The sequence below is a fragment of the Mizuhopecten yessoensis genome, unplaced genomic scaffold, assembly GCF_002113885.1.
Source record: "Mizuhopecten yessoensis strain PY_sf001 unplaced genomic scaffold, ASM211388v2 scaffold2671, whole genome shotgun sequence".
Lineage (NCBI taxonomy): Eukaryota > Metazoa > Mollusca > Bivalvia > Pectinida > Pectinidae > Mizuhopecten > Mizuhopecten yessoensis.
This window is the reverse complement of record NW_018404662.1, coordinates 778,741-791,147: the sequence shown is the minus strand read 5'-3', so window position 1 is coordinate 791,147 and position 12,407 is coordinate 778,741. Positions and strand designations below refer to the sequence as shown.

The 12,407-nt window shown below is 36.0% G+C and overlaps 1 long non-coding RNA gene across 1 annotated transcript; it reads right to left on the bottom strand.

Moving 5' to 3' along the window:
- Window positions 1-1,377: 1,377 nt before the first annotated feature.
- LOC110446283 lies at window positions 1,378-12,367 on the bottom strand. The gene is made up of 3 exons (XR_002462444.1): window positions 12,218-12,367; window positions 5,932-5,985; window positions 1,378-2,399 (listed from the first exon to the last, which is right to left on the bottom strand). It is a non-coding gene; the product is annotated as an uncharacterized LOC110446283 (long non-coding RNA).
- Window positions 12,368-12,407: the final 40 nt, after the last annotated feature.

Here is a 12,407-nt window from a genome sequence, read left to right as displayed (position 1 = left end):
TGGGATCCTTAAAGTCTACCACTGTATGTGTATTCTGTAGTGGTAATGGGATCCTTAAAGTCTACCACTGTATGTGTATTCTGTAGTGGTAATGGGATCCTTAAAGTCTACCACTGTATGTGTATTCTGTAGTGGTAATGGGATCCTTAAAGTCTACCACTGTATGTGTATTCTGTAGTGGTAATGGGATCCTTAAAGTCTACCACTGTATGTGTATTCTGTAGTGGTAATGGGATCCTTAAAGTCTACCACTGTATGTGTATTCTGTAGTGGTAATGGGATCCTTAAAGTCTACCACTGTATGTGTATTCTGTAGTGGTAATGGGATCCTTAAAGTCTACCACTGTATGTGTATTCTGTAGTGGTAATGGGATCCTTAAAGTCTACCACTGTATGTGTATTCTGTAGTGGTAATGGGATCCTTAAAGTCTACCACTGTATGTGTATTCTGTAGTGGTAATGGGATCCTTAAAGTCTACCACTGTATGTGTTTTCTGTAGTGGTAATGGGATCCTTAAAGTCTACCACTGTATGTGTATTCTGTAGTGGTAATGGGATCCTTAAAGTCTACCACTGTATGTGTATTCTGTAGTGGTAATGGGATCCTTAAAGTCTACCACTGTATGTGTATTCTGTAGTGGTAATGGGATCCTTAAAGTCTACCACTGTATGTGTATTCTGTAGTGGTAATGGGATCCTTAAAGTCTACCACTGTATGTGTATTCTGTAGTGGTAATGGGATCCTTAAAGTCTACCACTGTATGTGTTTTCTGTAGTGGTAATGGGATCCTTAAAGTCTACCACTGTATGTGTATTCTGTAGTGGTAATGGGATCCTTAAAGTCTACCACTGTATGTGTATCCTGTAGTGGTAATGGATCATCCTTTAAGTCTACCATTGTATGTGTATCCTGTAGTGGTAATGGGATCCTTAAAGTCTACCACTGTATGTGTATCCTGTAGTGGTAATGGGATCCTTACAGTCTACCACTGTATGTGTTTTCTGTAGTGGTAATGGGATCCTTAAAGTGTATCACTGTATGTGTTTTCTGTAGTGGTAATGGGATCCTTAAAGTCTACCACTGTATGTGTTTTCTGTAGTGGTAATGGGACCCTTAAAGTGTTCCACTGTATGTGTTTTCTGTAGTGGTAATCGGATCCTTAAAGTCTACCACTGTATGTGTTTTTTGTAGTGGTAATGGGATCCTTAAAGTCTTCCACTGTATGTGTTTTCTGTAGTGGTAATGGGATCCTTAAAGTCTACCACTGTATGTGTTTTCTGTAGTGGTAATGGGATTCTTAAAGTCTACCACTGTATGTGTATCTACTACCTTCATACTACAGAAGTAAAGAGTACCAGATATCAACACAAAACTTCTGTATCGGACATTTTTATTCACGCTTTGTCATAGCTGCAGGTATCTGGTAGGTCTTGATGCTTGAGCTTCCTACTGTTAGTACATCCAGTTACACAACGTAAATCAAAACATTACTCCGTCATAACCAGCGAACCCTGAGGGATACTTTACACACAAATTGATCCATGATTCAATCTCGCACATTTTAAACACATAATAGTATAATACTCATAAGTTACGAAATACAAAGAAGATATTTATAAACATAACTAATCTCGTTTTTATGGCTTGGTGTTAACATACTATTGCACTGATAGATACATTAGCAATAATCTGGTTTTAGACTGCGAGTTGTTTTACACATATTTGTTCTTCTGATAATCACCATCCATTGTATCTGTGAATAACCCTGAATGTAAATACACAGAAGTTTCATGTAGCACTGCAGAATTATTGCATGTTCAGGTTTTATTTGAAGCTTTATTAAAGGTGACCCTTTTCAAATTTTTTTTTTCCTTCTTTGTCTTGCCTGGTATAATTTTGTACTCTATTATTATTATCATCATAATTTCAGAGGTTACTGGTATGTATGTATTTATTGAAATATATGGTCAAAAAAACTAACACAGATTATTACCAAACCAAACAAACTTTAGCATATTAATGTTTCAAATGTTCACAGACTCGTTTATAGATTATTACATACACACTATTAAAAATTGGTTGATATTTACAGAAAATGATATCAGGAATTCCCTGAACTTTTAATCCATTCCCTTACATTTCCTTACAGTTGAATTAACTGTACTGGTCTTGATCATATCTCACATTAAGGTATACATTCTAGATGTATGTAGTTATGAAATTCATTCATGATTCAGATGAAACAAATGCACAGCAAAGTCTTGATCTGTCGGGGAATGTTGATGTGACTTGGGCTTTGGATGAAGTGTGTCATCTTCTACTTGTCACCTTTCTTGTACTTCTCAATCTGCTTCATCACTTCTTCATAAATACTCTGGGGGTTACTCACATTGGGCACCTGTTTAGAAAAAGGCAAAGGAAAAATAAAGTATTGATGTCTTATTTAATTTGTTGCTGTTAACAACCACTAGAATGATAACACCTATCCCCCTCTGTATAATGATATAACACATATCCCCCTCTGTATAATGATACAACACCTATCCCCCTCTGTATAATGATATAACACCTATCCCCCTCTGTATAATGATATAACACCTATCCCCCTCTGTATAATGATACAACACCTATCCCCCTCTGTATAATGATACAACACCTATCCCCCTCTGTATAATGATACAACACCTATCCCCCTCTGTATAATGATACAACACCTATCCCCCTCTGTATAATGATACAACACCTATCCCCCTCTGTATAATGATACAACACCTATCCCCCTCTGTATAATGATACAACACCTATCCCCCTCTGTATAATGATACAACACCTATCCCCCTCTGTATAATGATACAACACCTATCCCCCTCTGTATAATGATACAACACCTATCCCCCTCTGTATAATGATACAACACCTATCCCCCTCTGTATAATGATACAACACCTATCCCCCTCTGTATAATGATACAACACCTATCCCCCTCTGTATAATGATACAACACCTATCCCCCTCTGTATAATGATACAACACCTATCCCCCTCTGTATAATGATACAACACCTATCCCCCTCTGTATAATGATACAACACCTATCCCCCTCTGTATAATGATACAACACCTATCCCCCTCTGTATAATGATACAACACCTATCCCCCTCTGTATAATGATACAACACCTATCCCCCTCTGTATAATGATACAACACCTATCCCCCTCTGTATAATGATACAACACCTATCCCCCTCTGTATAATGATACAACACCTATCCCCCTCTGTATAATGATACAACACCTATCCCCCTCTGTATAATGATACAACACCTATCCCCCTCTGTATAATGATACAACACCTATCCCCCTCTGTATAATGATACAACACCTATCCCCCTCTGTATAATGATACAACACCTATCCCCCTCTGTATAATGATACAACACCTATCCCCCTCTGTATAATGATACAACACCTATCCCCCTCTGTATAATGATACAACACCTATCCCCCTCTGTATAATGATACAACACCTATCCCCCTCTGTATAATGATACAACACCTATCCCCCTCTGTATAATGATACAACACCTATCCCCCTCTGTATAATGATACAACACCTATCCCCCTCTGTATAATGATACAACACCTATCCCCCTCTGTATAATGATACAACACCTATCCCCCTCTGTATAATGATACAACACCTATCCCCCTCTGTATAATGATACAACACCTATCCCCCTCTGTATAATGATACAACACCTATCCCCCTCTGTATAATGATACAACACCTATCCCCCTCTGTATAATGATACAACACCTATCCCCCTCTGTATAATGATACAACACCTATCCCCCTCTGTATAATGATACAACACCTATCCCCCTCTGTATAATGATACAACACCTATCCCCCTCTGTATAATGATACAACACCTATCCCCCTCTGTATAATGATACAACACCTATCCCCCTCTGTATAATGATACAACACCTATCCCCCTCTGTATAATGATACAACACCTATCCCCCTCTGTATAATGATACAACACCTATCCCCCTCTGTATAATGATACAACACCTATCCCCCTCTGTATAATGATACAACACCTATCCCCCTCTGTATAATGATACAACACCTATCCCCCTCTGTATAATGATATAACACCTATCCCCCTCTGTATAATGATACAACACCTATCCCCCTCTGTATAATGATATAACACCTATCGCCCTCTGTATAATGATACAACATCTATCTCCCTCTGTATAATGATACAACACCTATCCCCTCTGTATAATGATATAACACCTATCGCCCTCTGTATAATGATACAACACCTATCCCCCTCTGTATAATAATATTACACCTATCCCCCTCTGTATAATGATATAACACATATTGCCCTCTTTATAATGATACAACATCTATCTCCCTCTGTATAATGATATAACACCTATTGCCCTCTGTATAATGATACAACACCTATCCCCCTCTGTATAATGATACAACACCTATCCCCCTCTGTATAAGGCTATAACACCTATCCCCCTCTGTATAATGATACAACACCTATCGCCCTCTGTATAATGATACAACACCTATCCCCTCTGTATAATGATATAACACCTATCCCCTCTGTATAATGATATAACACCTCTCACCCTCTGTATAATGATATAACACCTATCCCCCTCTGTATAATGATATTACACCTATCCCCCTCTGTATAATGATATAACAGATATCCCCCTCTGTATAATGATATAACACCTATCCCCTCTGTATAATGATATAACACCTATCCCCCTCTGTATAATGATATTACACCTATCCCCCTCTGTATAATGATATAACAGATATCCCCCTCTGTATAATGATATAACACATATCCCCCTCTGTATAATGATATAACTAATGATATAACAGATATCCCCCTCTGTATAATGGTATAACACATATCCCCCTCTGTATAATGATACAACCCCTATCCCCCTCTGTATAATGATATAACCCCTCTCCCCCTCTGTATAATGATATAACAGATATCCCCCTTTGTATAATGATATAACACATATCCCCTCTGTATAATGATACAACACCTCCCCCCCCCTCTCTGTATAATGATACAACACCTCTCCCCCTCTGTATAATGATACAACACCTCCCCCCCCCTCTCTGTATAATGATACAACACCTCTCCCCCTCTGTATAATGATACAACACCTCCCCCCCCCTCTCTGTATAATGATACAACACCTATCCCCTCTGTATAATGATACAACACCTCCCCCCCCCTCTCTGTATAATGATACAACACCTACCCCCCCCTCTCTTGATAATGATACAACACCTATCCCCCTCTGGATAATGATATAACACATATCCCCCTCTGTATAATGATACAACACCTACCCACCCCTCTCTGTATAATGATACAACACCTCTCCCCCTCTGTATAATGATACAACACCTATCGCCCTCTGTATAATGATACAACACCTCCCCCCCCCTCTCTGTATAATGATACAAAACCCATCCCCCTCTCTATAATGATATAACACCTCTCACCCTCTGTATAATTATATAACATCTATCCCCCTCTGTATAATGATATAACACCTATCCCCCTCTGTATAATGATACAACACCTACCCCCCCCTCTCTGTATAATGATACAACACCTATCCCCCTCTGTATAATGATATAACACCTCTCACCCTCTGTATAATGATATAACACCTCTCACCCTCTGTATAATGATATAACACATATCCCCCTCTGTATAATGATATAACACCTATCACTCTCTGTATAATGATAAAACACATATCACTCTGGTTATAACACTTATGAAATCAAAGCTATGCACCTTCTAAGAAATATAACCTTCAGCTGTTAACTTAGTAACCAGCCCCTCCTGATACACTTACCTTGTAGTTCTGGTCAATGAATAATCCAGCATAAAGCCCAGTGGCAAATGTTACCTGTCAAAAGAGAAAAACAAATTCTATAATCTTAATATAATTCTTGAATCCAATCCACATGAAAAAATACTTATAAAAAAATGATTCATATGTGTTAATAGGTGTTATCAAAATAGAAATAATATTGAAATATTGGAGAAAATGAGTTTTGAAGCAACACATTGGACAGCTGTGACATTGAATATCTGTTAAGTTGGACAATATTAACCACCCTGTGCACCAGCCAGCTACAGGTAACATATCTTCACATTAGGTCTTGTAGCTCTTGAGAAGATATATTTTCTTCTTTCGTCACCTGTGTGACTTGACAATGGTTCAAGGTTATATATTTGAACATCTTGACAGCCCTTCTCTCCATCAAAACACTTATAAATATCATCACTCAAGATAGCATAATTCTTTAGATGAAGTTGTTTGAAGATTTTATAACATTTGATTGACCATGCAACCTTGAAAATGGGTCAGTGCATTCATTTGAACAGACTTGACGTTTGGCATTGCAATTATATTAAAAAGAATCGTTTATACAAATGACACCGAAAATAAGGAGTTAATTGTACATCATGCGAGCAAGTCAAAGGCTAAATATCACAATTCAAAGTTTCATGTTTATTCAGAAGAAATCAAATATAAAAGTTTTTAACGAGTACGCTAGGTCAATGAAATTAATTTTAATAAGAAGATAATCTTTCACAAATGCAAGCTATGTGACAGGGCAAATATATTGTGTCTAGGTGTCATGGTTCTTTAGAATGAGTTTTTTTAATTTTTAACATTTAACCCCTGCAACTTTAAATGTACCGGTTGGTCAAGGTCACTCATTTAAACAAACTTGATAATACTTCATCCCACAAAGCCATTATTTTTTAACCTGCAAGATGATGGCACACTAATGATATAGTGGTTCTTTTAAAGATTTTTTTACGTAAACATTTTTGTATCTCACTTCTGAATACATGTATTTTATTGTACAGATCTAAAGTAAAATCAGCATTGGGCAACAGGCATAGCCTATACAAGCTCTCTCCTTACAATAATTAACAGTACATACACATCACATATTATAATACATATATGTATTAATGTTAAGTTTTAAATATTTAACTCTCACATTGTGTCATGTAGTTGGGACAATATAACGATCGAGTGTCATAATATCAGTCTGATTGTCTGACACGGACTGGAGGCCAGAACAGACCAATTTTCCTTGTACACACACTATTCTGTGTCAGGACCAATTCAGACTGCTGACCAACAGACCAAGACATGCAAAATTTAACATCTAGTTGAGAATCAACAAAAAGAATCTAACAGAAACTTCTGGTGTCTCTTACATAAATCTGAACCAACTTCACAATATTTATATTAATATTATCCTCTTGTGTTTGGAAACACCATATTACACTATATGAAATCACACATACAAGGTACCAAATAGGCGGGGAGGGTATAAGTTCACCCGAATGGTTCGACAACGAGCCTCGCAATGCTCTATTCCTATACCTAGCTATCGTTGTACCCGACAAATTTATGTGTCATTTACATATCAAAACCTTAGGATGGGATATACTACGGAATTAGATTATCTAAGTCCTTGGATATACCATGTATAATAGCATGATGAAGGGAAATAACTTCTATGATCTAACTGTAAGAATTCTTTAAAAAGATTTTTTAAGAATGTTATTTTAAATCATTTTTTCCTGTAAATTTGAAATTATGTTATAATCGTTTATTTGAACAACCTAAATAATAGTTATTCATATAACTATTCAAGCTACATATCAAATGTTAACACATCAAATACCTTGACAAAGGAGATTCTAAATTGTTGTTAATTTGATTTGATATGATGTCTACGCCATCTGTACTGTACACTTGCCCTCATCAGTGCCCCAGCGCCAATAAATAAAGTTTGCATTGGCCACTTGTAAATTTTGTATACCAGCCCTGCACCAGATTACCGGTCAAGGCATACACTATTAAACAATCAAATCTCTGTCCCACTGCATTGTGGTTTTTCAAATACACAGTGACCTCCCCTTAACTTCCATTCAGATATATCTGAAGCACAGCTAAGAGTAAAGACACCTCTGTTGACCAGGTAGCTCGGTCGGTAAGAGCGATAGTATATCAATCTTAACTCTAGCATTCAAATCCTGGTCTAGCCCTGCTGATTTTTTTTACATTTAGAACACTGTTAATTATATTTTGTTTATAATTTTTCATCTTTATTCATATTTCTTGTGATAGAAAAAGTCCTGCAAGGTATGGTTTTCTTTTCATAAATGATATATCAAAGCTGTAGTCATGCAAAAAGAAAAAGTTTCCAAAAGTTACAGTTACAGTTTTTGACAGTGGTACAGGGATCCTTGACATCATATTCTTTTATGAATATCTGTACCTGTACAATGTGAATATCTGTACCTGTACAATGTGCATATCTGTACCTATACACAATGTGAATATCTGTACCTGTACACTGTGAAATCTGTACCTGTACACTGTGAATATCTTTTCCTGTACACTGTGCATATCTGTACCTACACACAATGTGAATATATGTACCTATACACTGTGAATATCTGTACCTGTACACTGTGAATATATGTACCTGTACACTGTGAATATATATACCTGTACACTGTGAATATCTTTACCTGTACACTGTGGATATCTGTACCAGTACAGTGTGAATATCTGTACCTCTACACTGTGAATATCTGTACCTGTACACTGTGAATATATGTACCTGTACACTGTGAATACCTGTACCTATACACTGTGAATATATGTACCAGTTCACTGTGAATATATGTACCTATACACTGTGAATATCTGTACCTGTACACTGTGAATATCTGTACCTGTACACTGTGAATATCTTTTCCTGTACACTGTGAATATCTGTACCTATACACTGTCAATACCTGTACCTGTACACTGTGAATATCTGTACCTGTACATTGTGAATATATGTACCTGTACACTGTGAATATCTGTACCTATATATACACTGTGAATATACCTGTACACTGTGAATATATGTACGAGTACACTGTGAATATCTGTACCTGCACACTGTGAATATCTGTACATGTACACTGTGAATATATGTACCTGTACACTGTGGATACTTGTACCTAAACACTGTGAATATCTGTACCTGTACATTGTGAATAACTGTACCTGTACACTGTGAATATATGTACCTGTACACTGTGAATATCTTTACCTGTACACTGTGAATATCTGTACCAGTTCACTGTGAATTCCTGTACCTATACACTGTAATATTTGTACCTGTACACCGTGCATATATGTATGAGTACACTGTGAATATCTGTACCTGTACACGGTTAATATCTGTACCAGTGCACTGTGAATATATGTACCTATACACTGTGAATATATGTACCAGTTCACTGTGAATATATGAACCTATACACTGTGAATATCTGTACCTGTACACTGTGGATATATGTACCTGTACACTGTTAATATTTGTACCTGTACACTGTGAATATCTTTACCTATACACTGTGAATATCTCTACCAGTACAGTGTGGATATCTGTACCTATAAACTGTGAATATTTGTACCTGTACACTGAATATTTGTACCTGTACACTGTCAATATATGTACCTGTACACTGTGAATATCTTTACCTGTACACTGTTAATATTTGTACCTGTACACTGTGAATATCTGTACCTGTACACTGTGAATAAATGTACCTGTACACTGTGAATATTTTTACCTGTACACTGTTAATATTTGTACCTGTACACTGTGAATATATTTACCTGTACACTGTGAATATCTGTGCCTGTACACTGTGAATATATTTACCTGTACACTGTGAATATCTGTGCCTGTACACTGTGAATATATTTACCTGTACACTGTGAATATCTGTACCAGCACACTGTTAATATCTGTACCTGTACACTGTGAATATCTTTACCTGTACACTGTGAATATCTGTACCAGTAGTGTGAATACCTGTACCTATACACTGTGAATATTTGTACCTGTACACTGTCAATATATGTACCTGTACACTGTGAATATCTTTAACTATACACTGTGAATATCTGTACCAGTACACTGTTAATATCTGTACCTGTACACTGTGAATATCTGTACCTGTACACTGTGAATAAATGTACCTGTACACTGTGAATATCTGTACCAGTACAGTGTGGATACCTGTACCTATACACTATGAATATCTGTACCTATACACTGAATATCTGTACCTGTACACTGTGGATATATGTACCTGTACACTGTTAATATCTGTACCTGTACACTGTGAATATCTGTACCTGGACACTGGGAATATCTTTACCTGTACACTGTGAATATCTGTGCCAGTACACTGTGGATACCTGTACCTATACACTGTGAATATTTGTACCTGTACACTGTCAATATATGTACCTATACACTGTGAATATCTTTACCTGTACACTGTGGATATCTGTACCAGTACAGTGTGAATATCTGTACCTGTACACTGTGAATATCATTACCTGTACACTGTGAATATCTGTACCAGTAGTGTGAATACCTGTACCTATACACTGTGAATATTTGTACCTGTACACTGAATATCTGTACCTGTACACTGTCAATATATGTACCTAATATATGTACCTGTACACTGTGAATATCTTTAACTATACACTGTGAATATCTGTACCAGTACAGTGTGAATATCTGTACCTGTACACTGTGAATATCTGTACCTGTACACTGTGAATATATGTACCTGTACACTGTGAATATCTGTACCTTTATATACACTGTGAATATACCTGTACACTGTGAATATATGTATGAGTACTGTGAATATCTGTACCTGCACACTGTGAATATCTGTACATGTACACTGTGAAAATCTGTACCTGACTCATGTAACTGAAACTTGGCAAAAAGATTTATTAAAGCGTTTCAAACAACTTATCTTTTAAAGTTGCTTAGTTAATGATTCTTTTTTAAATAATTTTGTTTGAAAATACTTCGTTGAGTGTGAAGCTTTATACACATGTGACATGCTTTCAATGCCAATAGTCAAAATTAAAATTCATCGTTACTCAGTCATTCAATGTCAAACTAAAACTTTTAACATCTAATTCATATAAAGTACATTTATCCTAATGTAGCTTACTTGATGGATTATTTTGAGATAAAATTTTTATATAAACACACACACACACGTTTGATACTCTATTGATAGAATAAAGTGTCAATATTCCATAATTAAATCCAAACTAAACTTTTGTATAAAAGGTGCATTATAGTCATACAAATAGCATATCTTCTGATATCACTAACTTTATTTAGCATTTTAATGATATTATCTGACAAATTTAATGCTTCATTATATTAACTATGCAGAAAATACACACGTGACAGATCACTATCTAATCATGAAAATGGAATTCACCATAACTCTGTCATTTTTAAAGATAAAACTGAAACTTAGTAAACAGGGTTATCATATCAATATAAATTGTATATTTTGTGATATTACTGATTTTCTATCAATCTTTCACTTTATACACAAACAATGTTTAAAGTAAAACTTTGAAATTACATTATTTCCAAAGTCATTAGTGAAGAATATTACTGAAGATATCACTTAACTTTATTCAGCAACTTAAAATATTTTGTCCAGCAACATTTTTTGTCCCTTTTAAAACACCTTTAAGTGTGACAACAGGTACTAGCCACACCTGTAACATTGGTAATGGTGTATTGACTAACAATGCTAATACCTGTGGTGTGACCATATAATGTTCTAGCTGTGATAACGTTGCTTTCTGACGATGATTTTTTTTTATATATAATGCGTCGTGAGGTCGGGTATTAATATTAGTACTAATAATATTCCAGTGTATTCTGGCCACTGGTCACATTTTAAGTCGGACCCATTTAGAGGTTAAATACAAGAGTCAATATTGAAACATAGACTATTAAAAATATATAGGCCGCATATGGATGTTTAAGGTACAATTATTCGCACATGGCCTTACATGTACAGCGCTGTATATTTGGGTACTCACGCATACCATGGAAATCCGTTGCTATGTCATAAATTTTGACAGAGGACATTACCGTTACTACTAGTACTGTTCAGGCCAAACCAAGTCCAAACGGCTAAACTGCTAAAGCGTAAAAAGAATGTGTTAATCAAGTTCTGCTTAACGCAAAATAGCTTACCACAAATTTCAACATTACGTCAACCTTTGAAGCTAATGTTATTTGGCTGCCTGGTGGGTTTCGATGAAACAATATATATTGCTTGGCTGGTCTTGTCCGATTTTAAAGTGAAAGTTAGGAAGGGAGATAACACTGTAAATGTCCCTCATACCCTTACAAATCAAAATATAAAAATACAACTTGTTTTAGA